At 39.2% G+C, this 20,174-nt stretch overlaps 1 protein-coding gene across 1 annotated transcript in view; it reads right to left on the reverse strand.

Annotated features, from left to right (window-relative positions):
* Window positions 1–19,906, reverse strand: part of LOC124114972 (EGF-like domain-containing protein 2) — a 35,527-nt gene extending 15,621 nt beyond the window's left edge. Inside the window, exon 1 of the mRNA XM_046475742.2 lies at window positions 19,768–19,906. The gene's annotated coding sequence lies outside the window, so the exon portion shown is untranslated. The remainder of the gene's footprint in view (window positions 1–19,767) is intronic.
* Between the last annotated feature and the right edge of the window lie 268 nt (window positions 19,907–20,174).

The following is a 20,174-nucleotide window of genomic DNA, read 5'->3' on the forward strand; positions in this document are numbered from 1 at the left end:
GTCCGTCAGTGATATTATGCTGAGTGACAGTGTCAGGCTATATGTCCGTTAGTGATATATGTCCGTCAGTGATATTATGCTGAGTGACAGTGTCAGGCTATATGTCCGTCAGTGATATATGTCCGTCAGTGATATTATGCTGAGTGACAGTGTCAGGCTATATGTCCGTCAGTGATATATGTCCGTCAGTGATATTATGCTGAGTGACAGTGTCAGGCTATATGTCCGTCAGTGATATATGTCTGTCAGTGATATTATGCTGAGTGACAGTGTCAGGCTATATGTCCGTCAGTGATATTATGCTGAGTGACAGTGTCAGGCTATATGTCCGTCAGTGATATATGTCCGTCAGTGATATTATGCTGAGTGACAGTGTCAGGCTATATGTCCGTCAGTGATATATGTCCGTCAGTGATATTATGCTGAGTGACAGTGTCAGGCTATATGTCCGTCAGTGATATATGTCCGTCAGTGATATTATGCTGAGTGACAGTGTCAGGCTATATGTCCGTCAGTGATATATGTCCGTCAGTGATATTATGCTGAGTGACAGTGTCAGGCTGTATGTCCGTCAGTGATATATGTCCGTCAGTGATATTATGCTGAGTGACAGTGTCAGGCTATATGTCCGTCAGTGATATATGTCCGTCAGTGATATTATGCTTAGTGGCAGTGTAAGGCTATATATGTCCGTCAGTGATATTATGCTGAGGGACAGTGTCAGGCTTATATGTCCCTCAGTGATATTATGCTGAGTGACGGTGTCAGGCTATATGTCCCTCTGTTATATTATGTCTAGTGGCAGTGTCAGGCTTATATGTCAATCAGTGATATTGTCCTGAGTGACAGTGTGAGGCTGTATGTCCCTCAGTGATATTATGCCAATGAATTGAATTAAGTGAGTACGCCTGAGTATTACTGGATGAGAAAACCAAGAATGGGATTCAAACCATATGCTTGTTTGCGGATTCGAACGCAGTCTTCAGCATGGCAAGCGAACGGTTTAACCAGATTCATAATCACATTATTTATTAAAGGATGTTTGCTTTACAGCTACTATAGCTTGCATGAAATACATACAATCCAAATCATGTTATGATAATAGTATTGTGGACAGGCATCGAGACATGAAACTTATACAGAGTAAGATAATTATAATACTATCAGAAAACAGAAACAGTTTACGTAGATGATCATTCGCGCTACTTTGATACATGTCAGAAATGGTATTCACATGTTAAAGTCACTTGACACATTAACAAATCTAGTGTTTATGTGAACATTAACAAATCTTGTGTTTCTAGTGAACTTTAACTAAATTGTGCAACAGAAACTCAAATACATTTGCACTGATGTATTCAATATGTGATTCAACACAAAATATTAATTGAAATAAATGAAAAAGAAAACATGTTTTTGAGCCGACAGCAAACGAAGCACGCCGAAGATGTTGATGCATTGGGCTCTGAATGAACAGGATCTAAATTGTCAATAAACTGAGAAGAAGAAGAAGACTTTCTTGTGAGAATCCACTGTAAACAAACCACTTCTCCTTGCCGGGTCCTGTTCTAATGATATTGGCATGTTCTTTGGACTCGACAAATGCAACATTCTTCACCTGAAACGTGGCAAGGTAGAAGAGGGAGGATCAGTCAGGTTACTTGCGGAGGAGTTATTGGCCTTCGCGTGGAAGGTCAGGCTTTTACGTACTTAGAAATGCAGTTTAGGGACAAACTCCAGAATGTCCATATCAAGGAAAAACTTCGGGTAGAGTACAAATGTAGACCTGAGAAAATCAGGAGTTCAGAGTTGAACGCTCGCAATAAAGTCAAAGAAACAAATACTTATGCTGTACCCGTCCTTTTGTATTCTTTTGTTGTTACTGACAGGACGAAACGCGAAATTCACGGTATTGACACACTCACACGAAGAATCATGTCACACAATAGATCCCACCACCATCGCTCTTCCCTCAATTACTTTACCAGTTATTTGTATTGTGCACTTTTATACCCATTTATTTGTGTGATGATCCTCTTGTGAAGAATGTCAAGAGACATGATAAAAACAAGGCATTCCACAGTTTTCTTACACGAGCCAAGGATGTTGGACCTAATCTCAATGTCAATGTTGATTTTGTTGATGGTTCTGTACTGCTTCACGGTACAGAAATGAGTGTCAAACCATTGAAGTGCCATATCAAATCGGCCCAGATTCAAGGAGAGGCTAAATGAACGACCACTGCATCGAATTTATGTGCAGTGTGTTGGGAAGAAAAATATCCCCGCAGAGTCCTTCGCTTGGATGAAGTCGGCTGACCTGAGAAGTGAAACAGAAGGCTTTCTGTTTGCTGCCAAGGTCCAGTCACTTCCTACGCGATACCGCCAATGTGTGAAAACATTAACATGCGAGGCATTCCGAACGACAGTTTCGGACTGTATAACTGATACCTTTAAAATTAATGTCAATCTCTCTTCAGTGGGATAAACATTTACAACGGAAGAGACTTTGCATAGCCCATGGGTAGTACCGCCATACAAACTCGGCCATCTATTAGACACTCCAGAATTATTTTTTGTTCGGTTTTCACATTTTGAATCGTATTTTGTCAAAATATATAATTATTTTTCAGAGCTTGTCTGGAATGGAAGTCACCAATTCGATACCAGTGCCTTAAAGATCGAGAAAGCTGCTTGCTGATGTCGCCTTTCTGTTAGTCATTTCATTGGTCGGTCACAGTTCGCGAAATGTGGTTCGGACATGAACTGTAATTGGATTGGATTGCGTCGCGTTGGCGATCACTGAGATCTGAATTTAATTAGGCTGGTACGATGTGAACAGCTGCAACTTCAAGGTAGGGTGGGACATGTTCGGATATATGTAGTGTCCACAGTCCACACCAGGTTCACTGTGAGATTACCGTCAATATTTGGTGGTCCTTGTATTCAATAGATAACATCCCAAACATCGATGCTCCAAATAATAAGTTTTGTATCAGTAACCGAATAAGCTGGGCGTGTCGGTGGTTGTTCGTGACAAATATATGGATACTTAAAATGAATCTCGACTATAATTGTGTAAATTTGAGCAAAACATTAATTTTCCATATATGAAAACGCAACAAATGTGAACGAGGGACGTGTGATCAATCATATCCACATGATCACATCGCTGTCCTTCACATATGTCGGTATACAAGGTGCAAAAATCAATGTGTGCGTTGAAGCATTATTTTGTAATATTTTGTATGAACCTGTCCTCGAAAAGTAAATCATTTATTTTTATGTGATGATGTCATATTTGAAAAGTATAGGTGTGTTTAAAAGATAGATGCGTTGCTCTCAACGCCCTCATCAATGTTCCCCAACTCAACTGGGGGCACGGGTAGCGCCGCGATTCGCTGTGCAGAGTTGCGTCCCTTGCACACGCAAGAAACCTATGATTGTGGGTTCGAAACCCGGTTCACCCCGATTATGTTTCTAGGTTTGTCATACCCGTGCTTGTGGGTTTCACCGAAGTGGTAAACGTCTGAGACCTGTATCATTTCGGGCTTTCCCCCTACATTAAGCTGACACGCCGTGATATAACTGGAATACTGCTAAAAGCGGCGTTAAACCCAACTCACTCACTCCCCCACGCAACTTAACATAATGTGATTAGCATATTGAAGAAAACATTTCCCTAATGGTATCTGCATCCAGCGGGTCATTCAACACACAGTGGTGACTGATGTTTATCTAAAGAATATATAAACTGCCGGGAAAAAGAAAAATGGATTTGACCAAACAAATGCAACACGTTACTAGGTTGAAAACCGTCGCCGAGACACGGCCAAACGTAAGGTCCAAAACACAACTATGATACCCGTATAAAATACATCACCATCGAATGATCATTTCTTGTTTGTTTCAGTTTTAGTTAGCATCATACCTGGGTGTATACTTTCCTTTGCCCGGCAGTTGATGTGCCCAACCCAACACAATGTCCGTGGTTCCACAAAGTTTGGACATTTGCCTTTGACATTGGTTAAACATCACATGATTGACGTTAATATAACGAAAGGTTGGTCCCTGTTCAGATGAAAATTCATCATCACGGATTTTAAAGAATTTAAGATGGATTTAATTATCTCCGTAACAATGATTGGAAAGGTTGATGATGTGGAAAGTCATATTTGAATCGGTACGAGACTATTCTGAGGAATAATTGACAGGTATGGTGCATTGGCATGGCATGTTGCTAGTCCCATTGTCACTATGATTAACTTAACCATAAATAAAATGTTAACAATATGTGGATTTGATATACATTTTGATGTAATAGCCCTATACTTCATCCCAAGTACATTTGCTTCTTGGATCTCATGTGGGCCACGCCTATTCCATCAGTGATCAACAGTACATAATACAGTCCACAATCATATCCACACATCAGCGAAGAGATTGATTGAAATCTAGTTGTCTGCAGTATAGTTTAATTATACATATTGTAATAAAAGTCATCAATAACTTTCACAAAAGGTTTGTGTGACTCACGCCACGAAGTGTCGATACTTCCACAGCTGCCAGCCGTCCCACTTGCCACCGCCCTGATAATTGCGCATTAATGTCACAGAGTACAATTACATATGCAATAGAAGCAGCCAGATGCATTGGACTCACCACTAAACTACTGAAGAGAATGATTTACAACATGAGTATCATGAACACTGCCTAAGTAAGGGTATCAGAAATAAATATACGCATCTCTGATATTGGAGGTATTGTGCTTGAATCTTACAGAAGAAAACGTCCTTAGCACTTCGTGAATCTTATTTGAATGTCTCTTCATTTTATAACGGTTATATTTCAGCGGCCTGTAAATGATTGAGTCTGGGCCAGACAAACCAGTGATAAATATTATGATCAATGATCAATTATCAGGTCCACCAGCGGAGTATATATATATATATATATACAAAAATGAGGTAAATGTTCACTCGGTGTACATGTAATATATAATAAAATAATAAAGTCCACGTTAGTCCATCATCTTCTTTATATCAAGAAGATGATGGACTAACGTGGACTTTATTATTTTATTATATATATATATATATATATATATATATATATATATATATATATATATATATACACGCACACACACACACACACATATATATATATATATATATATATAGCATATAATATACAATGCAGATCCAGATGGTAACAAGCCTAAATAAAATAATAATAATAATAATAATAATAATTATAATAATAATAATAATAATAATAATAATAATAATAATAATAATAACCGGGCGATAACACGTTACCAATTATGTCACCGATCCTGACCACCCGATCCTCTTACGACCAACATACATGTCGGCTGTGGTCAATTGTAAACCGGGATCCTGACGAGTATGTTATATGTAAATATATAGCATGATAACATAAGCAAGGCAACCACAAAAAATCAACTGATTCACACTCGGAAACCATCACTTTGTAACATATTAAAAGTCAATGTGAAATACGTATATATGAGGCATTGGCAAATTAGACATTTTTTTAAAGCTAATGAAGAGAGCTTTAATTTGAAATGCGGCATGATAAATATTTACAAAACAAAACATTTCATGATATCGCATGAGTGGTAAGGTGACCTCTCTAACCTTTGGGGTCAAATTGGACTTTGATTTTGGTAGATGTATACATGTTATATATGAAGGGATGGTTTCTGATTGTAAATCAGTTGAATCATTTCTGATGCAATCCGTGGAGGGTTGGGTCTATATTTGTTTTGTCAGAATAGTGAGTTTGGTTTTACGCCGCTTTTAGCAATATTCCAGCAATATCACGGCGGGGGACACCAGAAATGGGCTTCACACATTGTACCCATGTCGAGAATCGAACCCGGGTCTTCGGCGTGACGAGCGAACGCTTTAACCACTAGGCTACCCGACCGCCCCTTTTGTCTGAATAGACTTGTCTTTCAGCAAAACCGAACATCTAAGTAAGTTTATTAAAATAGTAAAATTCAGTAAGTATGAATATACGGCAATAATGTAAACTGGGGTGCTTTCTTAGCAAAATTATGTGTCTGTAGTTAGCCTGCACAACAGGTTATAATGGTTTGTCTGATAATGAGTGTACGAAGTTTGATTCAACTTCCAGTGCACGATCTTAATACCCTAGGAAAGTAATATCCGATAACACACGGGTCTTTTAGATGGTGTAACTGTGTAACACTGCAGTGTAGACCAAGGTGAAATAAAGACAAAATACATTAGACACAATGTTACTATTATTTAAACAGGATTAATTAAAAGTCACCAAAATAATCTTCATCCGTGGTCCGCTGTGGGGAACATTTATTGAAATTGAATTTTGTTTCGGTTTAATTCCAAGCACTTTGGGGCAACTTTACTGAAGGTCGAAATTCACAACTTTGAATCCAAAGCACACGTGTCAGTAGATCACTGGTTTACCACATTATTAATCGATACTGGGATATACGATAATTGAATGGAAAGATATTGTCAGTCTGCTTTGTTGATATCAAATATTGTCACTCTGAAATTGGTTATATCAGATATTGTCAATCACCTGTGCCAATAGCAGATATTGTCACTTTGCTATGGAGATATGGCATCACTGATAGTAACATGAGGGTTTGTTTGGCGGCAGCAGTTACTTCAACTGCATTCAAACGAATAGGCGGCAATAATTTAGGATAGTTTTTATAAAAAATAATATATTTCCTGAAATAATCCCTTTTCCGTAGAGAATATATGAAATTTAGTAAACAATAAACAAATAGTTAAGGTATCTTGTCGAGCATCACGTTAATTTCATTTGGAGAATAGGGGAAGGGGAGGCACTTCCCAGAAACTAGTAGACCGGTTTACATGCAAGTTTTCCCAAGAGATTAACATCGACGGCATGTGTCACTCCGTGCATTCCTCCCTCATTAACATGATGGCATGTTTCACTCCGTGCATTCCTCCCTCATTAACATGATGGCATGTTTCACTCCGTGCATTCCTCCCTCATTAACATGATGGCATGTTTCACTCCGTGCATTCCTCCCTCATTAACATGATGGCATGTTTCACTCCGTGCATTCCTCCCTCATTAACATGATGGCATGTTTCACTCCGTGCATTCCTCCCTCATTAACATGATGGCATGTTTCGCTCCGTGCATTCCTCCCTCATTAACATGATGGCATGTGTCACTCCGTGCATTCCTCCCTCATTAACATCGACGGCATGTGTCACTCCGTGCATTCCTCCCTCATTAACATGATGGCATGTTTCACTCCGTGCATTCCTCCCTCATTAACATGATGGCATGTTTCACTCCGTGCATTCCTCCCTCATTAACATGATGGCATGTTTCGCTCCGTGCATTCCTCCCTCATTAACATGATGGCATGTGTCACTCCGTGCATTCCTCCCTCATTAACATCGACGGCATGTGTCACTCCGTGCATTCCTCCCTCATTAACATGATGGCATGTTTCACTCCGTGCATTCCTCCCTCATTAACATGATGGCATGTTTCACTCCGTGCATTCCTCCCTCATTAACATGATGGCATGTTTCGCTCCGTGCATTCCTCCCTCATTAACATGATGGCATGTGTCACTCCGTGCATTCCTCCCTCATTAACATCGACGGCATGTGTCACTCCGTGCATTCCTCCCTCATTAACATGATGGCATGTTTCGCTCCGTGCATTCCTCCCTCATTATTAATAACATGATGGTATGTGCCACTTCGTGCATTCCTCCCTCATTAACATGATGGCATGTTTCGCTCCGTGCATTCCTCCCTCATTATTAATAACATGATGGTATGTGCCACTTCGTGCATTCCTCCCTCATTAACATGATGGCATGTTTCACTCCGTGCATTCCTCCCTCATTAACATGATGGCATGTTTCATTCCGTGCATTCCTCCCTCATTAACATGATGGTATGTGTCACTCCGTGCATTCCTCAATCATTAACATGATGGCATGTTTCATTCCGTGCATTCCTCCCTCATTAACATGTTGGCATGTTTCACTCCGTGCATTCCTCAATCATTAACATGATGGCATGTTTCCCTCCGTGCATTCCTCCCTCATTGACATGATGGTATGTGCCACTTCGTGCATTCCTCCCTCGTTAACATCGACGGCATGTGTCACTCCCTGCATTCCTCCCCCATTGACATGATGGTATGTTTCACTTCGTGAATTGCTCCCTCATTAATATCGATGACATGTTTCACTCCGTACATTCCTCCCTCGTTAACATCGATAACCTGTTTCACTCCGTACATTCCTCCCTCATTGACATGAAGGTGTGTGCCACTCTGTGCGTTCCTCCCTCATTAACATCGATGACATGTTTCACTCCGTGCCTTCCTCCCTTATTGACATGATGGTTTGTGCCAGTCCGTGCATTCCTCCCTCATTAACATCGATGACATGTATCACTCCTTGCATTCCTCCCTCATTAACACGCCATGACATAAGTGTGAAATGTTGTCCAAACCAAGCTCTCCCACCTAATTTTTTAATAAAATGATTTATAAGTAAACCGTTCTGACCCACATTGCGCGACAAAAAACGATGCTCGACAAGAAACATATACTCAAGATCATAATTAAAACTCTGTCAATTTATACAAAGTTTATATTTTTGTACAGATCAGGACAATATTATGTGGGCTACATGTAGATTTTTTGCTTGTTTGAAAACCTCTCTCGGCCTGATGGGCGAATCGACAGCAGTGATGATGTAAACCGTCTTTTCGAAACGCCCTATTGACTTTTTTCTGCCTCTCCTTAGCCTGTGTTTGTCTAATGACTCTTCTGTTGAAGGAATGTAGACACAGGAGGATTCCGTTTTGGCTCACGTCGGGTCAGATGTTTGCAAAACACTAGAGTTTTGGAATGTCAGCTGTACCACAAACATTATGTATTGTATATTTGTCTATATACATGATGTATAGGTTGATATATATATACACAATACATATCGTATGAACACATGAGTAAGCGAGTATGACCTTATTACTATCAGCAATATTCCAATCGAATGGGCAATATGCATTGTGTGCATTTTGAGAGTCACAATCATGTCGTCGGTGTGACGAGACAACGAATTAGCACGGCGATTCTCGTTCGAAGACTAAATTCAATCTTAACGGGCATTGAAACGTTGCGTCATGGCCTTATTTCATTATTCTTTCAAATGACACTAAGCATGTCTCAACGTCATGCAACGTAAACGTCTTGCAGCACCAACGTCATTAAACGGAAACGTCACACTACCCCAACGCCAGGCAACATAAACATGTCATGACAACGTTATGTAACACCACCGACCATTCGTGACCAACTCGTGTTATTCCTGGACAAGCCGAATAGCGACTCGTGCCCCTCTCGTGGCCATTTTTGCGACCGGGTTCTGTCTTGGCGCAAACGGGTGTACCTAAAACAATTGTCAACTCGTTGTGTAATGGTTCACACATATTCCCCCGTAAATTATATATATTTCAGATGCAATTTAAAGCATATCTGGACATGCGGAATTATACAGTATGTTTGAATACATTTAACTGTGTCTTGGGTATATTTTTAGATGCAAGCAATATGTAAAATCAAATATTATTTCTGAGGGATTCTTTGACGAAGAACTTGAAATCATACGCGCATTCTGATTGGTTTGTCGTATTTTCGCACATAACATTCATCGATAGGGGGACGAGTCTTCTTGAAGGTTACGGAAAGGGGCGAGTAGTGACGAATGACCACCGACATGTCACAAAAACACCATACACCGTCAACCTAATGCATCATCAACGCAATGCAAGACCAGCGCCATACAACATCATTGTCATTCAACTTCAGGACCGCCTCCGTGGTCTTGTGGTAGAGCGTCCGCCCGGAGAGCGGAAGGTCCAGGGTTCGATCCCGGGCCGCGTCATACAAAAAGACGTTAAAAGATTGTACTTGTTGTTACCCTGTCTGGCGCTCGGCATTAAGGGGCTAAAACAAGGACTGGTCGGCTCGGAGTCAGTATACTGTGTCTGAGTGGGGTATTCATGTTAAACTGCGGCATGATATCTCAGTGAGCTAGCACTATAAATCGGCATCAGTCCGGACTAGTACAAGCAGCCACACACACACATACACGTGCATGCACGTCGCTATATAAGTGCAATAATCTTGGACGCGACGTTAAACCCAATTTCACCTCACCTCACCTCATTCAACTTCAACGCCATGCAAGACGTCGAAGTTGAAAGGCGTTGGCCTTGCATGGCGTTGATGTTGTATTACGTTTTTAACTTAATACATGTTTGCTTTTGATTAATATTAAACGGATTGTTCATTCAATGAGATCAGTTCTTCGCCTGAGGGTTTTGAAGTATGTCAGGGAAGGCAATCTGTCATACCCGTAGCTCACACATTATTGAGTTCAAAGGCTGCAAAGATTGTTTTTGTTACGTGAAAGATTATAGTATAGTTAAACCGATTGCCATCACACACGACCCTTGAAGATTCCGGGGTAGAATAGGTCTTCGGCAACCCATGCTTGCCGTAAAAGGTGACTATGGTTGTCGTAAAAGGCGACTAATGGGATCGGGTGGTCGGGCTAGCTGGCTTGGTTGATGCATGTCATCGATCCAAATTGCGTGAATCGATGCTCATGATATTAATCACTGGATTGTCTGGTCCAGACTCGATTATTTACAGACTGTGGTCATATAGCTGGAGTATTGCTGAGTGCGGCGTTAAACAATAATCCAACCAACCAACATCACATACACACTATCATAGAATCACGCATACTGTTAGAATCAGGTACACAATCACGCAATCAGTGAATCATGCTCACCAACAGAATCACGCATACACTCACTCACCCACCCACAGAATCACACTCACTCATAGAGTCACGCTCACTCTAAGAATCGCGCTCACGTTCACTCACTCATAGAATCACCATTACTCATAGAATCACACTCACTCATAATCAAACACACATGTACACTCACTTATTCATAGAATCACGCATAGTCGTAGAATCACGCACACAGTCACTCACTGAATCACGCACACACTCACAGAAACACGCACACACACGCTCATTCATAGAATCACTGTCACTCACAGAATAAACCAACTGACATGGCGTCAACCATCACCCCATAACGGTGTCATTCTCCCTGTCTGCATGCTTCAATGTAAGGTCTCCACCAGGAAAAGGAATAACGTTACCTCCTGTTACTCATGTGATGTGTCTGTATCACCGGAAAAATATGTGTTTGAGAGCATTTAAAAAACAAACATGTCTTCTTCCTTCAAACGTAATTTCAATTCGGCGTGCACCTGACTGCACAACGGGCGGAAGGCGACTCACATGATATGACCGAGTTACCTCCCATGTCATATCTAGGAAACGGGATGGGGGACTTTATACTATTGGAGATTTAAGGTTAGTTGGTTGGTTGGTTTGTTGTTTAACGCCGCACTCAGCAATATTCCAGCTATATGACGGCGGTCTGTAAATAATCGAGTCTGGGCCAGACAATCCAGTGATTAATATCATGCGCATCGATCCACGCAATTGGTATCGATGACATGCATCAACCAAGACAGCGAGCCTGAACACCCGATCCCGTTAGTCGCCTCTTACGACAAGCATAGTCGCCTTTTACGGCAAGCATGGGTTGCTGAAGACCTATTCTAACCCGGATCTTCACTTGCATGTATGTGTATTGATACAAGTAACTAAATATTGCCATAACAATACAGTACTTTTTTTTCTGTGACACTGTTTGTGTAGCAATATCCGCTCTACCTCGTGCTTCCAAGCGAACACGGTACAGTACCTCAATATCTGAACAGAGTCAAGTTTGACGTGGCAAAACATCCAGCTGTCACGTTACTGTTATGCTGAAAAAACCCAGTTAGCTGACTTGTACTTTGTTTGACGACTAGCTAATGCGATTAACATCTGATTTTTAAAGGGTAATGACAAATTACAATATCTACAAACATTATCTCACCTTCCACGTCAATGTGGTGAATAGGTGGACGTCAGTGACGTATTTACAAGTCATTACGATACACTGATGTAGCAGAAAGTCGATTTGGTCGGTTTTTATTTCATTCCCTTTCTTCTATGCTGATTGATGAGTTGACACATATTGATGGGCATAGCTGTGTAGACATATTGTGCTGTTGAAACGTCAGCATGGGGAAAGAATCACGCAAACACCATTCCAAATTTGCCATATGGTTCCAAATAATGATTAGTACATTGACTAAACAGTAAAGACTACTGCTTTCATATGCATTTATTGCCTTTTTATGACAAATCTGGCACGTCATGTTTACCATAGAGGAAGGTCATCAACACCCAAGCTGTGCCAGCGGACACCAAAACATGGACAGCCAATAAAGATGAATTTGAGGTTCGCAACCAACCACCAAACTTCAAACGGCCTTCGCGTGTCGTAAGAGGCGACAAACTGGAATATCATGTCATGTCGTATCCAAATTGCGTAGATTGATGCTCATGATGTCAATCACTGGGTTGTCTGTCCAGACACGGATATTTACAGAGCGCCATCATATTGCTGGAATATTGCTCAGTGCGGTGTTTCACAACAAACAAATAAACTTCATAAACTCTACTTGTATAATGTATAAAAAGGACTCTACGTCTCGCTTATTGATAATACGACATGTATATCGCTACTTTGAGGTATTGGACATATTACACACCAGGGCAGCACACGAACACATACAAATTAGAACCACTGGAATCATCATTATAAGCAGAATTATTGAAAAAAGAACTGGAGTAAAAATACACAAACAAACTGGACGGAAGGGAATAAATATATTATTGAATATCCAATAGATTAAGCGACGAAACCATTTCCATATCAAATAGAAATCTCTGCATAAAGCAGAGTCAATTGTACAATTATGACTCTACCATGAGCATTTGTTAATGAATCGCTGTCATATAGTAATGATACCAGGTGTTCGCGAAGAGGTGAGTGTACCTTGCCCAACCGATGGCACCCTTCATACACACATGCAAAGGCAAGTCAATTGTTCACGTAAAACAAATATCAATACTTGTTTGATTCATGAAAATATACAAGGCAACTGCACACGCCCTGTGTGGCTGAAAACTGACGCAAGGCGTGATCCTGGTGACGATGGCGTCAACAGGATAGATGCAGATATTCGTCCCAATAAGTCGTGACAAAAACACATTGTCTCACGATCAAATGATTTATATTGTGAATTACAACTAAGGCGTCTTCCACGGAGAACGACATCGGGGTGACAAGCGTGTACCGTTATTATCCCGTTATCATACGTTATACAGAGATATGGCGACTTTCATAACGTCCATCACGTGATGACGGATGTTAAAGATTATTCACTATATGCATAACCTCAGTGAATCATATCTTTACTGCCGGGAGTTCGTGTAACCTTCCTTTTATCTGCTTTTTTGTCATTGTCTGAGGGCATGTATAACGAGCCGGTGGCTGTATGAACGAGGCAGTGCGAGTGTATGAATGAAATGACCGGTACTGAACTGATACAGAGACAACATAAGTTATCCAATAAAAGGGGAACTAGACAGTGTCAATACCAGTATCCAAGTTAGAATTGACTTTCACATTGAGTGAGTATAAAACTTTATAGAGTGAGGGCAAAACTGTATGTACGTCTGAGCTTAATTATAACAGTGACTATATAACGTTAACGCGACTGTCACTGACTGCGTAAAGTAATTACTATATAACGAGTTTATATACGTAACAGTGACTATATAACTAGACAGTAACTGACTGAGTGAATTAATGACTATATAAACGTATTAAGTACGTATCAGTGACTGTATAGCGAGGCCGTAACTGTGTGAAGCAATGACTATATAAAGGAGTTTATATACGTAACAGTGACTGTATAACGAGGCAGTAACTGACTGAGTGAATCAATGACTGTATAAACGAGTACATATACGTAACAGTGACTGTATAACGAGGCAGTAACTGACTGAGTGAAGCAATGACTGTATAAACGAGTTCATATACGTAACAGTGACTGTATAACGAGGCAGTAACTGACTGAGTGAAGCAATGACTATAGAAACGAGTTCATATACGTAACAGCGACTGTATAACGAGGCAGTAACTGACTGAGTGAAGCAATGACTATATAAACGAGCTTATACTCGTAACAGTGACTATATAACTAGGCAGTAACTGACAGGGTGACGTAATTACTATATAACGAGTTTATATACGTAACAGTGTCTGTATAACTAGGCAGTAACTGACAGGGTGAAGTAATTACTATATAACGAGTTTATATACGTAACAGTGACTGGCAGTAACTGACTGAGTGAAGCAATGGCTATATAAACGAGTTTATATGACTATATAAGTAAGGTTATATACGTAACAGTGACTATATAACGAGACTGTCACTGATTGAGTGAAGTAATTACTATGTAAACGAGTTTATATACGTAACAGTGACTATATAACTAGGCAGTAACTGACAGGGTGACGTAATTACTATATAACGAGCTTATATACGTAACAGTGACTTTATAACGAAGCAGGAATTGACTTAGTGAATTAATGGCTATATAAACGAGTTTATGTACAGTGACTTTATAACGAGACTGTAACTGATTGTGTGAAGTAATGACAATACAAACGAGTTTATATACGTAACAGTGATTATATAACGTGTCTGTCACTGATTGTGTGAAGTAATGACAATACAAACGAGTTTATATACGTAACAGTGACTATATAACGTGTCTGTCACTGACCGAGTGAAGTAATGACTATATAAGGAAGGTTATATACGTAACAGTGACTATATAATGAGCCTGTCACTGATTGAGTGAAGTAATGACTATATAAACGAGTTTATATACGTAACAGTGACTATATAACGAGACTGTCACTGATTGTGAGAAGTAATGACTATACAAACGAGTTTATATACGTAACAGTGACTATATAACGTGTCTGTCACTGATTGTGTGAAGTAATGACAATACAAACGAGTTTATATACGTAACAGTGACTATATAACGTGTCTGTCACTGACCGAGTGAAGTAATGACTATATAAGGAAGGTTATATACGTAACAGTGACTATATAACGAGACTGTCACTGATTGAGTGAAGTAATGACTATATAAGGAAGGTTATATACGTAACAGTGACTATATAATGAGCCTTTATATCCAAGTACGCACACACATTACAATAGTAGCAACATCGCAGTATAATAAGCATTACATATTCAGATAGATATGTATGTATGTATGTATGTATGTATGTATGTATGTATGTATGTATGTATGTATGTATGTATGTATGTATAAAGACTATTACTAAGAATAGTGTGACAGAATATTTCAACTGGTTGTAGTACAGTTTAAACAAATTAGCATGCACTACATTGTGTATATATATATATATATATATATATATATATATATATATATATATATATATATATATACATTGTGTATTGTGTGTGTATATATATATATATGGGCTTGCTTTTGTAGTATTCATTTTAGTCACTCTGGAACAGAGATATAGCAGTTCCCCATCATTTCTCAAATTTACCACCCTTACAAGATGTATAAGCATTACATTTTTCTGTTGAAATTTCCAACTTCATAATTTCATGCTGGCGTTCACGTTTGGATAGCGTCCTTTCATCTTACATGAGTAGATAATTAATCAGATTAAGTATTTTTACTATATCAACGGTACCCAACAGAAGTAAAAGACGTTTTGTAATATTATTATTTGTATACGTCGTTTTATTACAGATGTAGCTTAGAAATTATTCCAAAAATTACTCAATAGATGACAATGTAAAAAGGCGACAAAACCCTTTCCATATTCAGTTGTAATCTCTGCTAAAAGCAGAGTCGAATGAACGATACCGACTTTATCATGAGCATGTGTTTTTTTAATCATTATCAAGAAGTGATGATACCAGGTGTTCGTGAAAACGCGAGCGTATCCTGCCCCACCGATGGCACCCGTCACAAACACGTGCAAAGGCAAGTCAATTGTTCACGTTTAGTGGACCAATTAAATTTCTGGCGGCACTGTTATTAAACATTTTGGGTTGAAAATCTCAATATGCCGCAGAATTGTTGAAGGTTAAGCTTCATTCTATATGTTTTCTTTATGTCCTTAAAAGATTGTTCTTTCAGCATATCATTGGTATTTCTTACTCCTTGAGAATACAAAATTAATGTTTATGAAACATACACATTGTGATACTATATCAAGTTGGTCATTATAGCTTATAAAATATTTTAATCATGCCCATGCTAAGAGCACATCTTGCCCCCCAAAAAATTTCATCTTATGTGCAAACGAGCATATTTTCTCGGATCCATATTCCCAAACTGATATGTTTAAAGTTAGGTCCTTCAGCATAAAAGTCATTCACCTTTGCACCACTTTCCGATGACATTTTGGATTTACTTGATTTTATCATCATAATTACACCGTATCATTTACGTTAAGTATGCATTGAATGTAATTCCCAAAACCTTTAAGGCCAAAGGGACCAGTCCAAATTTTGAAGCATCATCCAGACAACTCTACTCTTGTTGTGGTTTAATTTTAATCCTGACAATTTACTGTACAGACGAACTGTTTCAATGCAAGCCCTGAAGTTTCTTTAATAGTGTCTTGAAATAGTGACGTATCATCTGCATATTGATTTATTAAGTACTGCAAGTTACCAATAGTAATACTTGTTATGTCTTTGTGTCCTGAGTGAGTGAGTGAGTTTGGTATTACGCCGCTTTTAGCAATATTCCAACAAGGCGGGGGCACCAGACATGGGTTTCACACATTGAACCCATGTGAGAAATCGAACATGACGTAAAGAGGCAACGCCCCATAAACAATTTAAACGTGAGCATGACTGAACAAACGGGGCCGGGCAACATATTCGTACATGCAACAGTGATTACAAATGAGCCATCGAAGTATGACTAATGATACCTGGTAATGACTGATATGCGGGGGCAGTGACAGCATAAACAGTGACAATATGAAGTATGACTATGTACACGTGACAGGAGTGGTGTAAAGTAGACAGGGATAATAATCAGAACATGAACAAAACAAATGCAAATAGTGGATCTTCAGGCCAAAGATTATAGGGCGACATGTTTTAATCATCACATCAAAATGCAGATTGTTTGGGAATAGTTTTAGATGTAAAGCTGTTGGATTTAAAATTTCAACACTGTATAATTCGAAATCTATTCAAAATGTTCGATCGGCCAGGTCACCACTCAACAGCTGACACCACTACAGTTGCCACAGGTGTGTCTAGCTACCACACAGGTACACTGATGAATGTTCTCACATTGCAAAACAAGACAATTGCATGCCCGCTGATGCTACAACAGGGTGGAATACTAATACTAATATTACATTTCGATTAGATAAGATAGACTATCTATTAAAAAGTAATTTATTATCCCGATGAAAAGGGCGTGGTATGATAAGAGTAAAACACTTCTTCGGTCCCGCACTTGCTCATGGTTGGATTTTCTCTTGACGTAAAACAACCGACCCTTCTTCACTAATTTTATCCCCACCAACTAGATCATGTCATTCGTGGGAACACAAACAGAGAAACACTCTTGGCTTACAATTACAAAACACTATAATGATAATAATTGCCATGCAGTGACACTGTAACAATGTAACAGTATTTCAGTTAGTGTGCCTACCATGAAGGGATATTGTGGCCATATGGACTTACAATGAACAGGAACTATTTCAGTTATTGTACCCACCACAAAAGGATATGATGGCAAGATGGACTTAATCGTAATCGAACGATCGACTCTGACATTGCTTTTGAATATGGAAAGGGTTTTGTCGCTTTTATTACAATGAACATACACTATTTCCCGAGTGCGAAATCAGCAACACCGGAAGCGGTCTTTAAATCATCATCATCATCTATTTCAGTTAGTGGGCCTCCCACTAAAGGATATTGTGCCAACATTGACTTACAATGAGCAGACACTCGTTCTTGATAAGTTCTCATTAAGCAGGAACAGAGTTACAACCGGAGGCTTACAGTGGGTCACTTTTTCAGTTTGTGTGCCTACCAAGAAGGGATGATCTGATATTATGGTCTTACAATGAACATACACTACCTCATATTGAACCATTGGACCACAGTTACAACGGGGGCAATATGCATGTTTTCCACAGCTGACGAGGATTAGCGGCACAACAGGCAACGTGAGACTGTGATCGTGAAACAGATTAGTGACCAATTACAATGTGGCTAACACAATGGTCCGATACTACTATATTAAGAAGGCATGTTCTCTCTGAGGGAGAGCATGGCTGCATGCAGCGTACCTGCTAGAAATATAAACACAAGCTGAATGAATGTTAGTGACCTAAAAAATGTGCAAGTCTCTGTGAAGGAGTGACTCAAAAGTTACATCGGCAGTATGTCAACCATATAGCGACTTGAGCATGTACCCTGTTGATCGAATAAAATCCCGAGAACAAAGGACAGTTAAACAACCTGTAACAAGTACATTTGAAGCGTGTTGGGGAATGCTAAATACTAATTTAACAATCAGCAACGGCTTAATCCAATTCTTGCTGTAAATTGCGAGTAACTAAAGTTTGGCTTAATATATATATTACTCAAATAGAGTTCAAGAACATCCCATTCTTTCATATTATTAGTCATGACATTACAGTCAACTACAGTCACTGCTGCAATTCGGGTGCTCTAACTTCTTTTGAGTAGTACGCTCCCGGTACATTGATAACGGTGAATATGCCATATAATACATATGGCGAGTAGAACAATCAGCCAGTTATACCATACATAGTATTACTATATATTAGTCAATATAAAAGCATGAAAGTTGAAAGATACAGAAAACTGTCATGGGTAACAAAATGGGTAACAACCAGACATTTGTCTTCTTCAAAGTTCAAGTTCTTTCTTCTATCTTGCTAAACTGCATAACATTTGACAAAATAAGTGAAAAAATAATAATGATGAAGGAGTATGTATTTACTCCAAAAAGTTGTGTTCCTCATGATAAAGTTGACATCCATAAATTCTCTTCCTTATTCACTGATGAAGGAGTAAGTATATACTCCAAAAAGCTGTGTTCTTCATAATAAAGAAGTTGACATCCATAAATTCTCTTCCTTATTCACTGATGAAGGAGTAAGTATATACTCCGAAACGTTGTGTTCCTCATAATAAAGAAGTTGACATCCATAAATTCTCTTTCTTATATGTATTACTTCTAAATGCCTTTCAAAGACTCGAAATAAATAATGTTTAAAATTTCAAAAGACCATGAGCATGAACATGGCCCCAGATGACTTTTCACCGTATGTTCGTACTATTTTCATCTACATGTCTTAAGAAAGATCAAGGAACCAAGTCAAGGAACCACCATACGCAACCAACACATTTAAAGGCGATAAGCTTATATGAATCTGTTGACGTGAACCATACCATGCAGAAAAAAAACAATACCAGAACACGTTAACATGTTCATATCTTATGTGCTATAACATTAGCTGTTGGGAACATTTATATAAAAAAATGTATGTTGACATTGAAATAAAGCTATTAAACGTGCACAGATATTAGAATATATAAGGCTTGGCCCTACCTTGTGAAGTCCGAGATATGACGCGGACGCGAGGAGAGCGTAGTTTACTATTCACCGAGTCGTCCTCAACTGATGTTACACGCGGCTATTGAAGATATATCTCAATAGCTATTGATCTATCTCGATTGTTCGCATAAGCTACAGAGGACTGATTCATATGCACAATGAAGGAAATTATAGATTTGTTCTTGAAAGTATTGACGATGGGTGTCTCCTCGTGATATTGTTACATATATTTACTGTTGAGTGTACGTGGCGTTACTCTACATATGTTTTGTCTGGCGTTGGAGCATTTGAATAACGGAGTGTGTTTTATCGACTTATATCGACCATTGTTGACAAATCTAAACCGTAGTTGTCGCAGCAGATTGTCGCGTCCATCTGTTACCGTGAGTCAATAGCTGGCG

Source organism: Haliotis rufescens, unplaced genomic scaffold (assembly GCF_023055435.1).
Source record: "Haliotis rufescens isolate VD_foot unplaced genomic scaffold, xgHalRufe1.0.p SCAF_4, whole genome shotgun sequence".
Lineage (NCBI taxonomy): Eukaryota > Metazoa > Mollusca > Gastropoda > Lepetellida > Haliotidae > Haliotis > Haliotis rufescens.